This window comes from Maniola jurtina, chromosome 13 (genome assembly GCF_905333055.1).
Source record: "Maniola jurtina chromosome 13, ilManJurt1.1, whole genome shotgun sequence".
Classification (NCBI taxonomy): Eukaryota; Metazoa; Arthropoda; class Insecta; order Lepidoptera; family Nymphalidae; genus Maniola; species Maniola jurtina.
The window spans coordinates 3,483,391-3,508,042 of record NC_060041.1 but is presented as its reverse complement, the minus strand read 5'-3'; the positions used below and the strand labels follow the sequence as shown (position 1 = coordinate 3,508,042).

The 24,652-nt window shown below is 37.2% G+C and overlaps 1 protein-coding gene and 1 long non-coding RNA gene across 8 annotated transcripts in view; one reads left to right on the top strand and one right to left on the bottom strand.

The window, feature by feature from the left end:
* LOC123870797 (optomotor-blind protein) overlaps positions 1-24,652 on the bottom strand; it is a 148,649-nt gene that overhangs the window by 51,817 nt on the left and 72,180 nt on the right. The gene's annotated exons all lie outside the window — the stretch shown is intronic.
* On the top strand, positions 365-15,979 carry LOC123870798. Its single transcript, XR_006797154.1, has 2 exons — positions 365-454; positions 15,908-15,979. It is a non-coding gene; the product is annotated as an uncharacterized LOC123870798 (long non-coding RNA).

Here is a 24,652-nt window from a genome sequence, read left to right as displayed (position 1 = left end):
AATAATTCAAATTTAAAATAGTTTTATTCAATTAGTATTTTACAAGTAGGTACTTTTGAATCGTCATAAGCATCTACCAATGACTAAATGTATTATTACTTTGATGATAAAAAGACTTTAATAAAGAGAGAGAGAGTTTATCGAAACTAAACTAAAATGGCAGGTCTAAAATTATTGATATCCTTTTGTTAATGATTCCTTAGGATAAGGATTGCATTAGACTTAGAACCAGTATAGCTAGCTCTACCTAAGTGGAGTGAAGAGGAGATGTGTACAGTCAACCGATCAGATAGGTGATTAAAAGATGACGTGATAATTTTTTCACATCATCTATCAGAATCTGATTGGTCGACTAAATCCATACTAATATTATAAATGTGGAAGTGTGTCTGTCTGTCTGTCTGCTACCTTTTCACGGCCAAACAGTTTAACCGATTTTGACGAAAGGTACAGGGTTAGCTTATATCCCGGGGACATACATAGGCTACTTTTTATCCCGGAAAAACAAAGAGCTCCCACGGAATTACCCAAAACTTATCCGCTTAACCGATTTGTATGGGTACCGTGGTAGCTTGCGTCCCTGTAATTATTGACATAGGCAACTTTTTATCCCGGAATATCAAACAGTTCCCACGAGATCTTTAAAAACCTAAATCCACGCGGACGAAGTCGCGGGCATCCTCTAGTAAATAGGTACTTATTATATTCATCTCTCCACTTAGGTGGATATCGGGCCTTAGATTTGTCGATTTAGTTTAGAGATTTGTTTACAACAATATGTATTAGCCATATTGTGCTTAGTTCTGTTGTACACATTCTCTTAACTAGCCACATTAACTGATTAGGTACTTACATTGTTCTCGCTCGCAAAACAAAGACGGCAGATCAAGTATCGACAGATTGCTAAATTACTTTAACAATTCTTTGGCATGATTTATTGCTGCTTTTTATAGCTTAGAACAAACCTTGGTCATAAAGCAAGCTATTAATATCATTCACCTGCGAAACATATAAAAAATCAAAGGCTAATGACACCGTCATAAAAATAATGTTTCATTTTTCGGTCATTTACATTTTACACAATGGATACAAGGGTTTTTTTTTTTTTAAATCAGATACAAGTTATGCCTTGACTGCAATCTCACTTGGTGGTAAGTGATGACGCAATCTAAGACGGTAGCGAGCTAACCTGTAAGAGGTGTGGAAGCTTTTTCCAGTAAGTAGTTTGAACTTTGCATTGATTGATCACTCAGTCAGTTAGTCAGTCAGTCAGTTTTTCCTTTTATATGTTGTTTAGATTAGTGTTGTTATGGATATCCATATCCGTAACCGAAACTATCGGATATCCGAAATAAAAAAATATCCGTAACCGTAACTGAATCCGTAATAAAAGTTTTGGATAGTTTCGGATAGGGCGGAGTCTAACTAAATACTACACTCGTACGAATTAACTGTGCACTCCGCTGGAATGCGACACCTTCATCAGTTCACATTTTACAGTTCCTTAAAAAATTAACATCCGTAACCGAAACTATCGGATAATCCGAAATAATTTAATATCCATAACCGTAACCGAAACCGATATTATTTTTTACCAATATCCATATCTATATCCGGATCCGAAATTATATATCCATAACATCCCTAGTTTAGATAAAAATTGTATAGAATTTATCACCTATCGATTAACTATTCAAATAACAAGCGAAAGCAGGTTTGAATAGATACATCAAAAGCGTAATTATGCATAACTGATCTAGGAACCGGTTTGTAAGAGAGATATTATGTATCGTGCTAAGGTTCCGACAGCTGCGGAACGAGATAAATATCGATTATTGCTGTCAGTATACATAGCCCTTGAGGGAAATTGTAAAGCGATAAAAATAGAAGCTTCAGGAGAGCATTAGAAGTTCTGTTGCTTCTATTACTCTATGTGATTCATCATCATCATCATCGTCCTGGGGCATTAAGTAGGTACAACCCCTTGTGGCTCCTGCAGGGTGATTCGCTATCTCAGTGATCTTATGACAGGTAATATGCAGTGGCGTGCACAATGGCTATAGCCAGGGTAGGCAGAAGTTAGGTAGTTGCCTATTTAGTTATAGTAGTCATAGTAGCGGTCATGATGAAAAATGATCATTGAACTATTTAAATCAGGGTAAGCAGCGCTTTTATGCCTCTATAACCTGCATGCCGCTGGAAATATGGCTATCTGATCAGCTAGGTCATTTAACATTGGTTGGTTCTACATTGCTGCTTCGCTGAGCAAGAGCAAAATAATTTTTCGTAGAAAACTTTCAATGGATTAAAAATACATGTCAATAAAGAGCTTGGTGGCTATCATTCAGTGTAAGACGTTGAGTTATCAAATCAGCGCGCAGGAGAACACTATAAGTTTTGTTGCTTCTATTAGGTACCTACTCTATGCAATTAATTCATTATCATCATTCTAGGGCATTTCAATCCTTTTTGGGTCATGCGGGGTGATTCGTTAACTCAGTGTCTAATACTCAATTATAATAGTGGCCATTTCATTGAGTTCATTTTTTAAACCATTGAAGGTATTGTACGAAAAAATATTTTAATATCACCCAGGGAAGCAGCAGTGTAGAACAAACGGTTGCTATATCATTCAGGGTTAGACACTGAGTTAGCGAATTACCTAGCTGGTCTCCTCCAGTCTTCTTCCATTTAAGGACCTACTTATCGCATTTATTGTCCGCTCTCTCTAATTTTATAGGTATTTGCCCATTCTCCTACACATTTCTTCTACACATTTCATCTAAACTTTTTGCCTGCATTTTGGCCTTCTTTTGTGGCGTCCACGTGATCACTCTATGCAATTATTTATGTAAAGTATATGAATTTTGACTTCATACTAGCTAAAGTAGGTACGCACAAATGGCACGATTTTAATAAAGTATTTACAGAAGGAAGTAAACCAAGCCCTAACTATAGATGGGCTTAGGTTAGCCATTGAGTCCCTATTCAGCCAAATCTAGAAAAACTCTAGGAAACTACTTCTCCCACCTCCACCATCATGATAATTCAACATCGATGATTCCGTAGTATTGTAAATCATACCTATTGCAAACTTTTACATTGATAAGTAGGTTACAAAGTAGAAATACAAAGGGTAAAAAGTACCTACTTAAGCTGTTAGATTATCTAAGGCGCGTAAAAATTTTCTTGCCTCTATTTTCTAAGTCGGGAAAGCCTAGTGGTTAAAACGCTCGCCTCCTATTCGACTGTTCAAGGCTTCGATCCCGGGCACGTACCTACTTACCTCTCTTACTGTCACTTGCTTTAACGGTGTAGGAAAACATTGTAAGAAAACGCATATCTGAGGAGTTCTCCATAACGTTCTCAAAGGTGTGTGAAATCCTGCTAAAGTGGCGGACTCAGGCTTAATTTCGATTCTTATTGGACAATGTCTTATAGGAATCTAAAACTATTATTAAAATTAGTAACACATGAAGCTGCCGATATCCCATAGAATATAAATAAACGAAGCAGAGATAACGAGAGTCGCAGTGGCTTTTCTTAATCTGTGGACTTCTTATAAGTACCTAAGTACCTACCTTCAACAAAAACCTATCGAAAAAGTTATTGACAGATTTGGAAGCGCCCAAAGCCAACAAACAAGCAAGAAACTTGTTATAAGACGAAATAATATGTCAAGAACTTAATCAGTGAGATCGAGTCTTGCGGAGTGTAATTAGGCAGTTGTACAAAATATGAATGAGTTGAGCGTAGGGTTGGCAACTTTGTAAGATGCTTAAATATCTGGACATGGAACTTATTAATTGGTACCATCTGATAATGAATGACCTGACAACGTCCACTGCGATAGATCGATATGAAAATAGATAGAAATATTGCCTGGAACTTCTTGTTCTCTTACTATGAGGTTAAAGTTTAAACTTAGCCACATAAATAATATTTTGATGAGACTTTTGCAATAATAGCTGATGAAGTCTTGTAACATGAAGGCAAATTCTTGGTTTCCTTTAGAGTATCTATACCTAGTAAGTTGAACCTGTACCTACCTATCTACTTTTTTTTAGTTTTCATATCTGTTTCTAGTAGTATCTTGTATAAGAAACGGGTTGCGGAGGGAGCTCAGAAAACAAGCAGTAACCGAGCAATATTAAAATTATTTAATTAAGTAGTTACTTTCAGAAAAGACGTGTGGCAACCCTATTCTGGAGAGGCGCCTGCGCAGCCGGCACGCCTCGACGACGCCGGAGGGCGGGCCGGCGATTCCCATAAAATATACCAGCAGACCAGCACAAGACATAGGTACCTACTTAGGCATACCTGTGTGGTGAGACAATAGATAGATAAGTAGGTACTTATAAGCAGGATGTTTAGACGTCAGAAAATTCAACTAATTTTCAGCGTAGGTACCTTGGATACATTGAAAATTCGAGTCACGTAGAGTTCTTACGAGATAGTTTCAGTAGCCCATAAAAATACCTACTCTCAACAGTCTAAATTCAAATGCCTGGAATCAATTCTAGGTACTTGTATTCTATAGGAAAAGGCACGACGAGACGACGCAAAACATCAAATATCGGTGCTGTCGAGAACCCGTGTAATAGAGCTTTTTATAGCCGACCGCGTCACGACTCCCAGCGTGACATCTAACCGACTATCTAAGATCAGATATCGGCCAATAAAGGGACGACGTATATGGAGCTCCAACGAGCCGACAGTCCGAGCGAAAGATCAACGCTAATTAAGCACCATAAAACCGAATGTCGAGTCGACGTAGTTACCTTTCACCGGCCGCGGCCAAAAACGAGAAATCACCTTACGTACGCGAGCCCACCTTCTCGCCGTAATAGATTAATGATATAGCCTGCGAGCCCTGTTTAAACGAGAACCCTGAAGAGGTCGCGGTGCCGAGGTGGCCGGTAATGACGCGGCGGGCGCCACCCGCGCGGCGCGAACGGGACGCCGCGCTACGCCCGAGCGAGAGCCCCGAATAATCGATAGAGGCGCCACCGACTCGCCGCGGGGCGGCGCCCGCGTCGGCCCCACGCGCACACCACATCTTATTGAGAAATTCTCGAGATGATGCATAATTCTCCTTTTGGTTTTCCGTGTAGTTATTTTACTCCTTGTTAACAATATTACCATTTCGGTGACCGAGCTCGCAGACGCATATTTTATCGACGTCCCTTCGGTGAGGACTGTGACTCGTATGCGCTTCGCTGATTTATACCTGCGCGTAAACTCGACGCGGCTGTGTTCGCCGGAGTAGCATAAATTCTGAGCTAGATTTTATAGGGCATTATTCCTCGAATGATTTACTAATCGGGCTGCTGCTCGGTCATCGCCCGGTCCTTTTTATTGCTCAATTAAATTTAATATACTATTAATTAACGTTCCGCTAAAAGAATTATAATGATTGAAGCTAATTTGAGGAATATCTAAAGGCGTTTTATAAAGTGCAATAAACCATCGTCGCGGTCGATCGTACCCCGGCCCCATTCAGCTGTTAAAACAGCAATCACGACCTATCGGACAGTTATGCTAATAAGACATGCTAATTCCCAAAAACCAACAAGCGATGAACAAAAGGGACCATCGTCCGAGTACAAAAAGGTACAAAAGTGAGATGAGCCGTCGGGCGCCAAGGGGCAATTATGGGCGCAGGCCCGAACTGCCGGCCGACTCGTGGACGGAATGCGGTGATTTCTACGAGCGATTTTTTAGACGGTCTACATTTTTCGCATTGTATGTAGACTTCTGAGAAAAAGAAAACGGTTTGGAAATGGCAAAATATAATTAGGTAAGTAGATATATACCTTTAAAAGGTTTGTTAGCGGCCGTTCTGATAACTCTACCGCCAATGACCTCTAAGTATGTATTGTATGTAGTCTACGGCAGAAGGCCGGTCATTCCAGACAAAAAAAATTGCGAGTTGCAACCATGTTGCACTGGTGTTTATTTATAACTTGATGTTCATGGTATCATACTTTGACAGATTCATAGAAAACAATTTTTTGTATGAAATAATCCCTCTATACTTAGGTATTAATTTAGTTCAATGCCTACCACCGAATATAATAGGTATAATAATACCCACCTAGGTAAGTAAGTACTAACTCGACTTCGTAAGATTAAAAAGCATCAAGCATGGCCCATTAGGCACTTTTTCGACCGGCTGGACTTAGGATTCCCGACGGACTAGGCATAGGGATGTAAACATTTCCCATAGAATTACTTAGGCACCTAGTATGACCTGTGATTATGTCAAATTCAACGAGAGAATGAAGAGATTATTTAAAGATTTAGATTGGATTCCCAAGAAGGAGTTATAATATCATCTACATTACTCGCAATCTCTAATAACTTATCAAAAGTTCGAAAGTGTGTCACACTATTTATGAGCTGACAGTATCTGCTGACAGTTATCTAGCTTTCTGGAGACGGACATCAAATTTGTCAGTCGATAAAATTTGCTGATAAGTAGTAGAAATAGTACCTACCTAAATCGAATATAGGTATGTACCTACTAAGCTAGGCAAAAAAGATCAAAAATACCGGTTAAAAAGCCTATCTAACCGCAACTATCCGCACCTATCCGGTTAATACCGGTTTGTACAAGGAAGGGCGTGACTAGACCGTGACGTCACGGCGACCAATGAGCGACCTCGATGGACACATTGTCACCCTCGGTATCAATATCGCTATGGACAATAATTCGGTCAGTCATAAGCACCTAGATACAGGGCGATTTTAAAATGAACTGCAGAATTAACCAACAATCTATTTGCATACTTACATAAATTATTTTGAACTTTAGTAATAGGTAAATAGGTATGCTAACTGCAGCATCACGTACCTATCTATCTTACAATTAGGTATAGGACCTAATATTTCAGAGCTTACAATGGTAGAACAATCAGAAAAATTCTACCAGAACTTCATACAGTAAGTTCTTGACCTTAAATTCGTCACTGTACTAGAATTATTTAAACAAGAGCATGAATGATAGCTAGCCATCGAGCTCGCTTTACATTTGTTTTTAATGCATTGAAGGTTTTCTATGAAAAAATATTTTAATGTCACTCAGTGAAGTAGCAATGTCAGAATAATAACCACTGAAATAGCGAATCACTTCGCTGAACCTCGTTCGTAAGTTTTGATCTAATCAAATACCTAATTGGTCACTGAAACAAATAACTTAAATCAAAACTTTGAAATTTAAATGATTTAAGACTCTCTTTTTAATTAATTATATAGACATCAAACGCAACTCTTTCTAAAGCAAGTTTTCGACATGAAGTATAATTGAGGCTCTACAAATTCCAAACTTCTATGAAATTGGAAAACTAAAAATACTGAAAATAAATGGTAGAACAAGCATTGCCTGTATGGTGCATTCCATAGAAGCTACCAGCTAAAACAAAAGTTACAAAGTCCTACTCAAAATTACACAAACAAAAACGAAAACCACAATGCACACGACTTTTCCCAATAGCAAAAATATGGAAAAACGACGCAAAATCAATACATTGCGACCGTATCTCGTTAGTATACGGAGGAGCACCGGAAAAATCTCTACTTACTAGTACTTATAATTTCCTAGATCAACGATACGTACCGTATTATTACATTTCTGTATCACCCCATATCTGATAGTTATTTGTTATTTCTGTCACACGATTATAAACCGTATGGTCAATAAAATAGAGTTGACAATATTCGTTGATAGGGTGATGTAACTAGGGTGCTATCACAATGGGGGTTAGGATTTGCAACCAGTGTGCAAGGGGCTTAAGTTATTACGTCACCAGTATGGCGCCGCGTTTTATTATTATCTAATAAGTTGTATTAATATTCATTTAGAACTATAAAAGCTACATCCCTTCATTGTTAACGGGTTGTGCGTATGTCGTATACCTATAGTATATTATGTTGTAGGCAAAGTTCGCAGGATGTGCAAAGACAACATTGCCCAGGTAATAACATAAGGTAAGGTAACATTGCTGGAGGTGCTGGGGGGGTGCGCACATAGGCGCCAAGAGGCTCCCTCGGGTTTTATAGTTATAGAATTAGTTGTTAAGCTAGAAATAAGTATCTACTAACATAGTTTAAGTGATGTTTGTCATACTAACACAATTATGGGTCTAAGGCCTGAAATAAAAGTTAATTAATTTTTACTTATTTTAAAGCTAGACTTTTTTCGGCAGTGTTTCCCAATCTATACTAATATTATAAAGAGGAAACCTTCGTATTTTTGTATTTTTGTATGTTTGTATTGAATAGGCTCAAAAACTACTGGACCGATTTCAAAATTTCTTTTACCATTACTTAGAGGGATTCTTCCGAATCCGTATAGGCTATATTTTTATCCCGGAAAATAGATAGGATTTTTCGTGGTAGTGTCCACTCGTGCGAAGCCGGGGCGGGTCGCTAGTAAATAATAATTACTATCCTATAGCACCCTAATTTATTTTAGCTCTTTGCATACCTATGTAGCGACCTTGATTCAAAACTTGATTAAAAACAAAACGCGATAGCAATTTTGCTTCATTTTATAATTTTTATGTCTTTATTGGTCACTTGATTTAGTTATACTTATTGACCAATAGGTACCTAGTAGGTAAATGACGCTGGATCAAAACGTCCTCATACCATACCAATTCAAAAAATCACGTCGATCCATTGCGACGTGACTGAAGGACAAACCAAGAAACCCTTTTCGGGAACTCTGCCCAAAACCTTGGTGCACTCAACTCTGCCTGGGCAGTGTCAACTTTGACTTAGATAACTTAAGGCGTAACGTTATAAAATATAGTTAGAACCAACTTATGACGGATTTCCTATTTGTAAAAGGCGTGTTTTCGCATTCTCCGCCGCCAATTGTAGCTATGAGTTATAATTTATGAGTGTAATATTTTTAATTAGCCGTTTTGTGATAATTTTTTTTCTATTTTCTATGTAGGGTCATGTTATACATTCCTTATGATAGTTAACAGGGCTCTCTCCGTCACTCGCTTCATACAATCGTAGTTCCAATTTCATTTGAATATTAAGCAACCAAAGTCCATGAAATGCAGACATATTCTAGAAACTAATATCTGTGTCTGTGGTGTTTTAGATTTGTCTAAAAATATGTAGTTTCAAAATTACAGGGGCTTGTAAAGATTTGTATGTAAATTTTTAAGACCGCGTAACTTTGAAACCGAATATTTTAACAGAAATCTGGAAAACCACAGACATACTAGTTTCTAGAATATATCTGCAAAACTTCATGGACTTTGGTTGCTTAATATTCAAATGAATTTGGAACTATGTTTGTATGAAGCGAGTGACGGAGAGACCCCTCTTAATGGCTGTGTACCTACTATTTCTGAAAAATAGATTAGTTATGGAGTTAAAACTGACTAATGTAATTAATATCTATTAGTTTTTGTCTCAAATGTCCTTTTCAACCTACAAATACCTTAGGTTTTTATTTCTATAACAATGTTATACCTACCTACTTGTCTGGTACTGATTATGCAACGAAGCCCTTAGGTTGCATGATAAGTAGACAGGTAGGTAAAGTTACGTTATACAGGTTAAACTTTGACCAGCAATAAAACCAAAATGTTTTGACTAAGTTTGTATTTATACCATAGAATTATGAATCGGCTTAGCTTATTAGGTAGGTACCTACTATATTATGATTAAGATTAAAGGTATGGTCCAAGTTCAACATGCCTGACTTGTGCAACTTACTTTTTTTTAAAATGACGGCCAACATTTAACCAGTGATGTAACGTAATTTTAAACGAGGCTAACTTCCGAAATTAATTATTATAATCAATCTATCCGTAATTCGTCGATGAGTTACTTTGGGACGTTGTTAATAATTGTCATAATGACCCTATAAATTTTAGGATCATACGGAATCCAGAGAAAAAAGGAACCCTTTTAGGATCACTTCGTTGTCTGTCTGTTGTGACTGCCAAGACCCGTCAAGGTAATCAAAACTTATAGAGTCGATATTTTCGGTTAATTTAGAATCATAAAAGCCAGGTAGCCAATGTCTTATAACACAAGTTATAGAAAAAGCCGGAAACCGTGAAATTGTGGATACATCACAAAATAAAATAAAAAATAGTATAGGTCTACATTAATTTCTCATAGGGTGATACGGAGTCTTTTGAGTGTGAATCTGACTCACTCTTGGCCGGTTTTTGACCAATAACAACGTTGCTTGTATACAACAATCGATAGATTACAGATAGAATATGGTCTTGGATTGTTTAGTAATAAAATTATGTGATGTTTTGTATGACGGCAGTTTATCATTATTAAAGAAAATAATTTTTAAAAATAGATTTTTCGAGATTTTCAACATGATTAACTATTATTATTAAGGTCACGCTGAACGGGAGGCGAACAACGACACCACAAGGCGATAAACGACAAAAAAATATAATTTTTTAACATAAAAATATTTTCTCACAGTAACTACTCTATTATACCGCTCGCGCTATACTTACAAAACATCACATAATTTTATTACTACAGTCCAAGACCCTATCGGTTATTAATTTCAGTCGTAAAAAGGTTATTATCTAGCAATAAATACTGATGGAACTGATATTCAGTGCGGTTAAACGTTCTCTTGTTTTTATTTGGGTTAAATTATGCCATTTCTGACATGCAATTTGACTCGCAAACAATTTGGTTCTCTTCGCTCTGAACGTTACGTGTCGACAACTGTGACAGGCGTTTTCCAACTGCACAAAACAAAAGAACATCTTTTGACACCGTGCCAAAATAGTTGTACGGAATGCGACGGCTTTGGTTTTCGCCGCATCGCGATAGTGTAGCACGCACTGCTCCTTTTTTGTCATACGAATAATGTTAAATGTGTTTTATAATGAAGGTATGAAAAATGGACGGCCCCGAGATGGTAGATATGCTTTCTAATCGAAAACAAGTAACCATAAATGGGCGGTAGTTGAGAGAAGTTAGACGCGGCAAATGTGATACATGTATGAAACGCGGCAACCTTAGCAAATCTAATTATGTCACTTGTCGGATCCTTAGTAGCCCTCTGTCTCACGCTTGACATAAAGTCTGATAGCGAAACTGTCATTTCAGCATACTAGCCTTGTGAGCTAGTTCCATCCGTTACGTCCTTCCAGCCATGTTCTTGGTTGTATCCACTTTAAGAAATTCCGAGCTAATATATTTTTCAAATATAAGAGCATTTCAACTATGGCGCTTCCAAAATCTATGATTTCAACAGCGTGATTATCATTATACATATTATACAAGTTCCCGGCTATACCTACCCATGTGTGAGAAAACTGTGAAAGGAATTGGTTCGAAAGTCAGTCGACGTTAAGTACTTACCTACCTACGTCGACTGACCACGTATTTACAGCCGGGAACTGGTATATATTTATAATGAAAATCACTCACGATAGTTGAAACGCTAAAATAGCGCGATTAACTCTTCACCGAGCTTGAGTTCTTTAACTTTAGTTCTTTGACGAATTAGGTCATGTCCTGGACATTATTACTCGAAGAAATTCTGAGCTAATACCTATCTAAACCTATCCATTGTATGAGCATTTCAAAAGCATGACTATTACTTCAGCATATATTATAGCTTTGAGATCTAGTTCGGTCACTTCCTTCCCTGGGCATATTATCACTAAAAGTTTTGGGCCAACATATTTTTCAGGGCATTTCAACAGCGTGACAATAACTTCACCATGCCTATCCTTGAGAACTGTTCGGTAAAAGTTCTTTGACAAATTCTGGCATATTCTGGACTTTATCCCTCGAACTAATACAGAGCCAATAAGTATATATTTCAATTGTAAGAGCATTTGAACAGCTTGTTAGTTGTTACCGCAGGCGGCCACCATGCAACTAACACGATGTATCAAGCGCATGTGTTATCTTGGTCGCATGCTCGTAAATCCTCCATCGGCTTATCTCGTCCGGCGTTCAGCCTCAATTAACCTGAAGCGTGTTCAAATTATGCCGATAGCGCTCTACCGGTGGTCCAGCGTGCTCTGATCTGATGGATCTCTGCTTCTTTGCTGGCGAAATGCCGTAAAAGAATACCTTATTAGTTATTATAATACTCGTAGGTATATATTTCGTAGTGTGAACAAGAGCTCTTTGACCTGGTTCCTGCTTCACCTTTCTACCATCGTACTGCAAGGCATTGTCAAGGTCTGCATCCGTACGTAGTCGAAATTCCTCGGACACGTACGAAGCGATTTGCTTCCTCGTTTCTAATCCGAACCGCTAGGATATGGAACGCCCATCCGTCATCAGTTTTTCCTTCCACTTTTAATATGGGTACCTTCAAGTCAAGAGTGAACAGGCAACTATTTATTTTTACAGGATTTTTATACTATACGCATAGGTATAATAGGTCAGTCCTATCGTACCTTATAACATAGATTAACCTAATTAGCAAGGAACTCCATCTTTGTACTTAATTGATTCGTAGTATTATATTCATAGCTCAATACCAAGAGCAAGATGATCACAATTAAGTCGATTGCTATAAGAAGGCATATGGGGTCTCTACGCAAGTAAAAAACAAAAGCAAAGTAGTAAACATGCGGGTTAAAATATTCACAATCATGCGGGCATTTGGAATTTGAGTGGTTTAATAAACGCTCACAGGCTTAGGCGTTGGTCCCACTGCCTACGGTCTAAAGTTCTACTAGAATGAACTACTTAGTCCTTCATACAGAGTTCTGCATTCAGCTACCAAAATAGACCAAAGACAAATTCGTCAACGCGAGTTCATTAGTTTGCCAATCCGTACTTGGCCAGCTGTGGACTATTACCATTCTCAGAAAAGACTCGTACTCAGTAGTGAGCCGGCGATAGGTTGACCTGTGGGGTAATTCGCTAAATCAGTGTTCAACACTGAATGATAGCCACTGAGCTCGTTTGACATTGGTTGGTTCCATATTTTTTCTTTTTTAAAGAATATTAGCCATGCTAATCATGACTAATACCGGGGTGTATTTCCCCTCCAATTAAGCGTAAAGCTTGTACCAGGAATGGGTACGACAATAGTGGAACGGGTGGAGTTTGAACCGCCGACCTTTCGGAAGTTAGTCCTTTCCTCAACCGTTGAGCTATCGAGGCTCTTCACAGCTGCTTCACTAGTGATATTAAAATATTTTTTTATAGAAAACCTTCAATGGATTGAAACTAAATGTCAAATGAGCTCGGTGGCTATCATTCAGCGTTGAACACTGAGCTAGCGAATCACCCACTAGATGATGATGATGATGATGATGAAATAGGTATACATCACTGTAGTCAAAATACAGTTAGTATGCGTCGGCCATTAGCCGACTCTACGTAAAAGTAGCTACCCTATACAAGTCAATTCCTATCACAAATCCTATTCACTCATTGCTCTGTAGGTATTAAAATATACGTAGTGCTTCGATAATTCCCAGAAGCTATTCAATAAAAGTTTCTACTTATTAAAATAAAAGTAACTATAAAATTACACGAACATCTGCACTTCTTCACTCGTAAGTTGTGTTTCAAATTAATAAAGTCAGACATTAGAAAATTACGAAACTTCTAATCTTATTATCTTTGACATAACTGTAGGCTTGCATTTTTATAAAAAGCGTAATACGAAAGGCTTTTTATAATTAAAGGCAAAGATTAACAAACAGAGCTGACACAATTTTACCCAATATTTTAGTGCAATATATACCTAACTACTATTAGGTATCTAACTAATAAGAAAACACTTTGCACCTCGAATTTTATATTTTCAAAAGTTTTCAACTCTTGACAATGACAGTCCAAAAATGCGAGCCGAATTGACTTGCGTTTATTGTTACCAATAGAGTGAATTATTGACTTTTTACAGTACTAACCACCCAATCTATACTAATAAATAAAATTGGAGTGTCTGTCTGTAATTTCGAAATAACTACCGCATATTAAGGTCATATGGTTATTTGAACGATACTATAACTGAATCACACGTTTTTAAAATTTTTGTCTGTCTGTCTGTCTGTTTGAAAAGGCTAATCTTGGGAACGGCTGAACCGATTTTGACGGGATTTTCACAGACAAGTAGAGAATTGATCAGGGAGTAACATAGGCTACTTTTTTAACCGACTTTCAAAAAGGGAGTTGTGTTTTTTTACCTATGTACACCGAAATCTCCGAGATTTCTGAACCGATTTGCGTTTTGATTTCTTTTTTAATCGATAGAGGAACTTTGCGACATTGTTTCATAAAAAATTTGGAGTCCAACTTCTCAATCCTGATGCTGCAGGGGATCTGACCAATCCACGCGGGCGAAGCTGCGGGCATCAGCTAGTTTTTAATAAGATTAATGTTTAAAAAATATTTCACCATCTATTTACAAATTACTTTAAGTTAAAACGTAGTAGGTACGTTCGTAAACAAGTAGGTACGAAATAAGTGTACTCTATAAAGAATTCGATTAATTCTGTAGCCTCTCAGAGGATTAAAGGAATGTTGTACGTCTGTAGAACTAATCGTTGCTTGCTAAAACATTAAACGACAAATAAAATAAGTCGATTACTCGCGGCGCGTTTGAGCCTCTCAAAGGCGGCCGATTTGTTTGGCATAAAGACCTCTTTATACGTACATATATCGAGAATTTATTCTATATTTATTCGGCCGGTTATTATTGCAATTCAATTAATGAACAATGTTCGGTCAGGTTTCGCTCTTTAATGCCACTGACGGGCGCGTTTGGCGAAATTTTCGCTTTTTATGCGGTAATTAAGAACCGACCTTTTCAGTTTTGGAGTTTAATCGGAAAAAAACTGTGGTTTTGCTCACCGGATTTTTTATTCTGACATTCCTGAAGGATTTCGTTTGTCAAAGAATATTTAAATGTAGAGCGTGCAGTTCTTTCCAAGGAAGAGTACCGTAGCGAAGAATACCGTAATAAGTCGGTATAGGCATCTCATTTTATTAGGAAATAAATTACTTATACATCGTCACTTTATTTATAATAGGTAGGTATAGTATGCGAAAGTAACCTGTGATATAATGCGTAAAAAACCGGCCAAGTGCGAGTCAGACTCGCGCACCAAGGGTTCCGTAATACACTAGTATTATTTGACTATTCGCACGACAAATCAAAAACTATTATGCATAAAAATAAATAAAAATCTGCGTTAGAATGTAGGTACAGGTACAGCCCTTTCATATAATATCACTTGGTATAAAAAGTACCTACCTGATAACAAAAAATCGTTAATATTTTTAATCTACATGATTTTTCAAAACAATTTTCTAATGCAATTTGCCCACAAAATGCATGCGATAACTTTAGATTATCTGTGATCGCTTGCCTACGTCAGAATCCTTAACTTTGAAAAAGTTTGAAAAAAGGTTCTTTGTCCTGTACAGCCGCAACCGCTACCGGTATTCGGCGGCCGTCAATAAACGCCGTTATAATCTGTCCTTTACATATAAAAACACTCAGGCCCCGGCACTTCGGTTTTTATCTCTTCATCCATTGCCCACAGTGAAACTGCATACCTACCACCGACTTTTTTAATTATCCATACTAAAATGTATTGCAAGTGTAAATTAAAAATTTACAACACCCCCGACAAGTAAAGGTCACAATAACTAGAAAAGAGCTGATAACTTTCAAACGGCTGAACCGATTTTCTCGGATGAAAGCTAAGAACACTCTCGATCAAGCCACCTTTCAAACAAAAAAAAAAAACTAAATTAAAATCAGTTCATTAGTTTAGGAGCTTGCCACAGACAGGTACACACGTCAAACTTATAACACCCCTCTTTTTGGGTCGGGGGTTAATAAATGCGTATGCATGTGTCTTCTAGCCTTTCACGGCCTATCTGTTTAACCTATTTTGACGAAAGAACGAAGATAGCTTGCATCCCGGGGAAGGACAGAGCCTACTTTTTATCCCGGAAAATCAATGAATTCCGATGGAACTTTTAAAAAATCTTAATCCACGCGGACGAAGTCGCGGAGATTATCTAGTGACTTTAAGTATAATGAGTACTTAGCTTTAGTTTCACAACAAAGGCTACAGGTGGCGTGCGTAGGTTGTTTTAAATGAGCTAACTGATTGTAGTTTGTTACCATAATTGTTATTTATAACCATCACTAACAATATATTGTGGTGAAAATTCAACCATTTTTCTTTCGAAAATTTAGTCACTATTTAGTTTATTCTTATTATTTTTATTAAGGAGTACAGTGGACAGAATCACGGACTCTTAATAAAATAAGCCATAACATAGATTGCATAGGTATACCTATCGATGGTCCAGTTGCATGCAGCCAGTTAAAGTTCAGAAGTGGGATGCACTGTGCACAGGACAGTACTGAATATTAATGTAAACCTCTTAAACCTCTGTATTTAAGATTAATAGTAAAAATATGGTTCAAAGTTAACAAACTGTGACTTTTGCGTGCACTGTGCAACCCATTTAGCTTTTATTGACGGTTAAAGTTTAACCATAACCATTACGTTACTTTAACGCCTGTCATACAACTAGAATCTAAGTAGCTCTTATTAATACTTAAGTCAACTTTTTCAAATAAGTTTCTTACAATGTACTTATTTAATTGTGAAACCTCAAAGTGAAGTTAGATATAAACTTGCTGGTTTAGTGGCATTGCTTAAATTATCACTAATAAATGCCTTAAATAAATTTCAGAACGAAAATGTTTAAGCGCGCTTTAACATTCTTGATCAAGAAGTTACGATATAACGGAGTTGGGAGTTGTGGAGTTAATAGATCACTTCATTAAGTTGATATAGTTTGAATTGAAGTACAACCTTTTTCTGGCGTTACGATCTTGGTTTCTTAAGAGGGGTGTCTTTGTCACGCGCTCCATACAAACGTAGTTCGTCTCTCATTTGAATACTAACCAATCATACTCAATGGAATCTTGTAATTTCCAGGAACTAATATCTATGCCTGTGGTTTTCCAGATTTTCGTTAAAATATTCGGTTTCAAAGTTACGCGGTCTTAAAAATTCACGTACAAATCTTTGAGCCCTTGTAATTTTAAAACTACATATTTTTAGAAAAATCTAAAATACCACAGACACAGATATTAGTTTCTAGAATGTCTGCAAAATTTGATGGACTTTGGTTGCTTAATATTCAAATGAAATTGGAACTACGATTGTATGGAGTGAGTGACGGAGAGAGCCCTGTTAAGAGAAAAAAAATCTTTTTAGACTAACGATTACTTAAGTGCTGCTGTACCTATCTAGCGGCCACAGGTTTTACGAGGAAATAAGAAGTGGAGGTGATCACAATGGATCGGAGACGGTCGAACTGATTCAGAGTATGCTAACAAGAACCTGCATAGCCCTAAAGCAGATGAAGAAGAAAAATGATTATTTCGTCGTCGACATCAACCGATATAAATCTATTACGTATACCTACCTGTGATGCCTACCTTAGTGATGCTGTGTTTGTTAAGGATTTCTTCTAAGACCAGGACGCGTTTGGAACCCTTGTAGCTTTAGTTTTACGTAATTAACTATCAACATCACATCATTATCTCACACTTGATAATCGAAAAGTGTATAATGGTACTCGTAGGTACCCAATTAGAATAAATGATTTGAGTTTGATGATCACTATACTAGCGAATCACCCCTAGGTCTATAATTATATCCATGCAATAAATCATGTCGATCCGTTGGTCCGTTGATAACGTGATTGAAGGACAAACCAATAGACCAATAAACAAGATACTCTCGTATTATACTATATATTTATAATATTGGTAGTGATTAAAAGCTACAATTACCACATCTACCTGCGCAGTATGCATCCACGGCGGCGACATTAGTCGGTGGTCGGGCCGGGTGACAAAACAAATGAGTGTTTTAACGCTATCTCGTCCCTTTCAGCCTCGCCGCCGCCGGTAGCCGCAGATACGGCCTTTCAATATAATCTAAGCCATTCATACCCTATTATTCTGTAGAGGAGATAGATAACTCTTTATACGGTGTTCTTTTTAAAAGGGTACCAGGGAATTTGTTTATCTTGGCCGCTTTTTCTGTTTTTTTGATTAGGCAAGGTATTTATTGTACGTTTTTGCGAAAACTAGATAGGTACGCCGTTTTCTTAGGGTCCTTTAATAATTGTATTAGTATTAGGACTCATTTTGTAGTTTTAGTATTAGTTTCTAGAATATGTCTGCAAAATTTCATGGTCTTTGATTGCTTAACATTCAAATGAAATTGGAACTACGATTGTATGGAGTAAGTGACAGAGAGAGCCCTGTTAAAGGCAGATAGCTGTCATATTATAACCTACTAGAACAAGCAATGTTCCACTAAAAATTTGGATTCAAAACAAACCTCTAACAACTGAATAAGTAAATTTTAATTACGTGAACGCGACATGACAGCAAAACAGTTAAATGAGTAAAGCAAATAGGCTTTCGAATTACAAATCGGTAGTTCGCTATGTACCAATTACCAATTACTGAATCGGCTAATTTGAATTTTTAAACGTCTAGTCATTTTTATAGCATAGGCCCTTGCTAGGACAGTTAAACTAATTTAGGGTTGATTTTTCAATCGTCAGATAACTTTTACGTGAAGAATAAATTTGACGTTTAGACAGATTTCCTAGTAAAAAAACTGTCAAAATTCTTCAGATTAAAGATCGGGTCGGGTCTTCGGCTAAATTTTTTAATGCTCTTGCCAAAAAGTGACAGATTTAAATAATTCAACCAAGTAAATCAGTTTAGTCCCTGGTCTAATATAAACCTACTTTTCAAATTAAATTATTATTTTAGAAAAACATTTCCGACTCTACAGTTTTCTGTTTCCTCAATCTAAATTATCGGAGATACCAATACTAGCTGCGTTTAAGTTTTAATTTTTAGGGTTTCGTACCTAAAAAGGAAAAACGGAGCCCTTATAGGATCACTTTGTTGTCTGTCTGCCTGTCTGTCCCTCTGTCCATCTGTCCGTTTGTCGTGTCTGTCAAAAAAACTTTGAGGGTACTTCCCGTTGACCTAGAATCATGTTTGGCAGGCAGGTAGGTAGGTCTTATAGCACAAATAAAGGAAAAAATCAGAAAACTGTGAATTTGCGGTAACATCACAAAAACATTAAAATGTGTTCATGAACAAACTAAGTTCGGGTATCATATTATGAAAGGGTTACCTATACATTCTAAAACAGATTTTATTTATTTTTGTGCATAATAGTTTTTGATTTATCGTGCAAAATGACGAAAAAATAGCCTCGGTGTGCGTGTCTGACTCGCACTTGTCCGCTTTTTAATTAGACATCTACTGCTGGACATAGGTAGCTTACAAGGGTCATCACAGAATTCAGAACATGGTTCTATGCCGATCGTAACTGATTTACGAGTAAAATCGAAAAAATGTATTGTAACTATTGTAACTCTTTGATTTTCCGGGATAAAAAGTAGCATATGTCCTTCCCCGGGATGTATCCGAAGTCTGTACCTTTCATTAAAATCGATCCAGCGTTTGGGCCGTGAAACGTAGCAGACAGACAGACACACAGACAGACAGACACACTTTCGCATTTATAATATTAAGTATAGATGTTTGCGACTCCACAGCTTTCTATTTCCTTAATCCAACGACCACCGATGCCGCGTTTAAATTTGACTTTTTATTGTCCGTTATCGCGGCATTAGAGCTTCACTCACACGCATTAGGCTTTTATAAAATCATTTATTTCCCTTCTGGTGCCGCTTTTTAATTAAGTTCTATAGTAGGTAACTTGATACCGTCTGCATTGTGCCGAGATTGATGTTATTATAACGTTTTATCGATATCTCAAGTGGACATAGTCATAAGTCTCATCCTAATTTTTAACCGACTGCGGCAAAGCCAAAAGGAAGGGTTATGATTTTAGCAGTCTATGTATGTATGTATGAGTGTATGTATGTATGAGTGTATGTATGGGTGTGTGTATGTTTGTATCCAGATTTTGTGTGTTCCACCGTAGCGTCTAAACTACTGGGCTGATTTCGATGAATGAGGTTTCAATCGATTCGTCGTAAAGGTCCGGGTGATATAGGCTACGTTTTATAAGAAAAAAATTAGCCTTACGGATATTACATGAAAAAAAGTGGGGGTCTCCAAAATTTTTTTTTTGATATTGTAGAGGAGAAAATTCTGAGTTCATAAATATATATGTACTATAACATTAAAATATACCAAGCGACAGAAAAACAATTTTACTATAATATTTCAGCGTTTATTGAGACGATCGCAGTCGGTTTTTAGTTTTCAACCTTATCTTGTTAAGGTTCCGTTCCTGATAGTTTGAGGCCGCGGATACATCTGTAAATACCTACTCACGTAATAAGTATAATGATTAACTTACGACTAATTTACTAATGTAAACACTCTTATAATACATCTACCTTATTTTTAATATCAATTTATTATGCAAGGCAATTACGTGAGTAAAACTTGAATTTGTAATCGTGAACTTAGATTAAGTTGACGTAAAAATTATCATCACTTGTCGGCGTCAACCAATAGACGTCCATTGCTGGGCATAAGTTTCTTGTAGGGACTTCCACACGCCATGGTTTTCGCGCCGCCTAGATAAAGCGGCTTCCAGGCGACACGTTTGAAGTCGTCTGTCTGCTTGATGGAGTGTGCCAACATACTATATACATTTAGCTCGCTAAATTGCGTCTACGTTATACGGTCATCAGCGTTTACATTTCAGTTCCATACGTCATCACAGGTAGGACACACGTATTGGAGACTTTGTTCGTTCGGCTTAGGGGTATTAGCTGAACTACCAACTGACACAGTTTTCTAAAACTGCCCAAGGGTCAGACTTTTACTAATCGGTAAGTCTCTGCGTCGAAAACGCTTCTAACAAGTGTAAATTAAAAATTTATAACACCCCCGATAAGTGAAGGTTACAGTAACTAGAAAAGAGCTGATAACTTTCAAACGGCTGAACCGATTTTCTTCGATTATAGCTAAGAACACTCTCGATCAAGCCACCTTTTCAAACAAAAAAAAACTAAATTAAAATCGGTTCATTAGTTTAGGAGCTACGATGCCACAGACAGATACACAGATACACACGTCAAATTTATAACACCCCTCTTTTTGGGTCTGGGGTTAAAAAGTAGAATTTTTGTTCCGAGACAATGAGCGACTTTACTTACGTTAAGTATTTCATTGACAAAAAACGTAAAAGACCACCAAAAGACACCGTCCTATCGTAACTAAAGTTTACGTGTGCCGAAACACGGAATGTCACTCGAGTTCTTTCCACTGTTATTACTATACCACTTTTATCTTAACGGTATTTAACCTGCTACCTGTCTTTGGATCGCTTTAGATGCATTTTAATCGATCTCCCAAAGAGATACTTTAATGAAAGAGACTAATCGGGATTAGTAAGACTATAAGATCAGTTTATGAACTGTTAGTCTCGAAGCAAAAACCTTTTTTCTCAAATACATCAAAGGTTGAGTTTCACTTTTTTAAAAGTGTCATCAGTTAACACTAGATGAGATCCCAATAAAATATATAATAACTAGCTGATACCCGCGACTTCGTTCGCGTGGATGTAGGTTTTTTAAAATTCCCGTGGGAACTATTTGATTTTCCGGGATAAAAAGTAGCCTATGTGCTAATCCAGGGTATAATCTATCTCCATTCTAAATTTCAGCCCAATCCGTCCAGTAGTTTTTGCGTGAAGGAGTAACAAACATACACACACACACACACATACACACACACACACACACACACACACACATACAAACTTTCTCCTTTATAATATTAGTGTGATAAACGTAGCAAAGAAAAATAAACTTATTCACGCAGGTATTTGTATTAGGTATGTAATAGGTAAATGCAAGTGTATGGCTGTCTGTTTCTAAATTTTCCACAGGTAAACCTATCTGAAAATTATCCACAAGAAAAAGATCGATTTTGGAGAAAGACATACGTACCTACTCGTAGGCTGCTTTATGCCGCGGGCAAACATCTTGTTAGGATCCTACCATGGATCATTACAGTATTTTATAATGGAACTAGAATTTATTTGAGAAAGACAGGTTTAATTTGCATTGCAGTTATATCATTATGATAGGCAGGACTAGAATTTATTTGGAGAAATCCAAATTTTCTTAACCATTAAGGTGCCCACGCACTTGAACTGCACTGCAACGGAACTGCGCGTCGCGTCAGCGCCCCGCACGATACTCTCTCGAGAGAGAAAGAAGAGAGAATACGAGAGAATATCGTGCGGGGCGCTGACGCGACGCGCAGTTCCGCTGCAGTGCAGTTCGAGTACGTGGGCACCTTTATTTGTCTTCAAACAGCTAACTTCTTTCCTAACAGCTACTTATGCGTGGCCTTTGGATCGCTTTACCAGTGAATTTTCTGGTCTCGATATGGGCTATTCAGTTTTCTAGGCAAAGCTAGCTTAGCTCCCATGTTTATTCATAATTCTAAGTTAGTTTATAGCAAGTCAACAACAATCTTTCTATAAACTTAATTTATCAATGATACTAAGTACTTAATGTACGTTAAAATTTGAACATCATACGTGTTTCATCTTCAAAACATTAGCGACTCCTTGAAAAACATATACCTAAGTAGAGCGTAAACCGATCTATTTTTCATAAATTTCATACATTTATACGTTGACCTTATTGCAAAGTATGTAAGGAATGTTTTGGCTTAACAGTATGTTATAATGTAGCATCATACAGGCAGACAGGCGTGTCCAGAGAGTGACGAATTATCCTCCATTGAGATGGGCGGGCGGGCACGCTCGATTGGTTTCTAGACATGCTATACAAATGACATGATAAAGGTTCTGCGTCCTCATGTCCTATCTGAATATAGGTCAGGCTCCCAGCCTCTACGGTGACACTGTATTGATTCTCGATTCTACTGCGATACACAGATACACCAAGAGTCAAGACTTAATTTTATCTCACTGATGAAAATATCTATTGTGATAGACCATCCAACTAGTGTTATAAAATGAGTTGATACCTAACTATATAATGTGCTTATTAATTCTGCTGTACACAATCCTAAACTAAAATGACAAGTTTTGGACGCTTTTGCAATTTTTAGTAAACTTTCCAGAAGACTGTCAGGGTTACAAAACTTTTAGCATTCGTTTCATCCTCGATCATTGAGAGGGTTTCATCTTATCAACTCAAAATGGTAAGGGTAAAGCCTTATTGACTAGAGTCAGACTCTAGACCAAGGTCTAAAATTCGTAATTATAATAATTATTTTTATATTATCCCTGTAAAAAAGTTTAACTATACCTTAATATACATTAATTTACTTACTATATATTAATTTAGATTACAAATTGTGTATTACAAAATTAGTCACAATGTCTAAACTTAATAGATAAGTATCTAGCTGAAAAAGGGGCTTACTTACTCTGCATATTGCTTTCTAACTTCACATTGACACTTCATTGGCTCCGACTCCAAAAATAATAATACAATCAGTCTTTCAGGAATTCTCAGGTTTTGTCGCGCCGCTCTGCCGAGTAGAAGTTCATTTTTCACTAGTTAAAGTATTTCTAGATTGCTTCGTAAAGAACAAAATATGTGACAAATAACGAAACAAACGGGAAGGAAGTAGGAGAAAATATTTGTCTAATATCACTTCATAAGGCGTATCTTTGACGCCCCCTGGATCAAAAGTATGCGTAACTGTGCACTGTTTTCAGCAGGAATATCAAATATACACGTCATTGGTATACTAAACCAAAGATATACCTATCTACCAAGTAGACTGAGTATCGCGAGTATTACCTACTTAAACATGTCAATAATGCAAGGCAGAGAGATGGGGTACTTTTAGGAATTTCCACGGCCCTGTGCATCTTTGGTTCATCATCATCATCAACTGACAGACGTCCACGCTTGTCATAGGCCTCTTGTAAAGACTTTTATACGCTAGAGTTCCGCCGCCTGAATCCAACGTTTTATATAAATAGGTACTAATAATAGTTACCTAGTATCTTATAGTTAACAATGTCGGTAAAGGGTTTTAGGGTTATTATAAAAGGGTTTATTGGGGTTTTCTTTCGTTGCAAGCATTAAAATTTGACCCTTAGGACTTTATTTCACGGAACGGAATCGTTTCTATCAGGTCATAAGTGCGGTTATGTCCTTTTTGTTCGGAAAATACGGACGTAAAAGTATTAAAAAAATTATGAAAACATCCACAAATACCATAAAATAATAAAATAATCCGAAAACAGACACGTTTTCGGATGATTTTAATTACAATTGTGGCTTATTTTTAAAAGCTAATGTCTAGGCGATAAAACCATTTTTTCCAAATTTCCATGCGTTTGAATGTTGTGTAATTGAAAGTAGATAACAAATCAGTAAAAAAAAGAAACGCCACTTCGACCGTTATGGCGTTATTCGTAGGATACGACGATGTCATCAGCGAACCTGTGCATCTCTGGTTATTGTATACCAGTGCCACTTGTATGCGAAAAATGTAAAATTGTCGTTTTCACGAGTGAAAGGACAGGTGTGAGGGATATCTTGCAATATAATAAAAATATTCGCGCGACGGCGACGACGGATTCCTTGCAAGTTTGTAACACAAACACGCTGG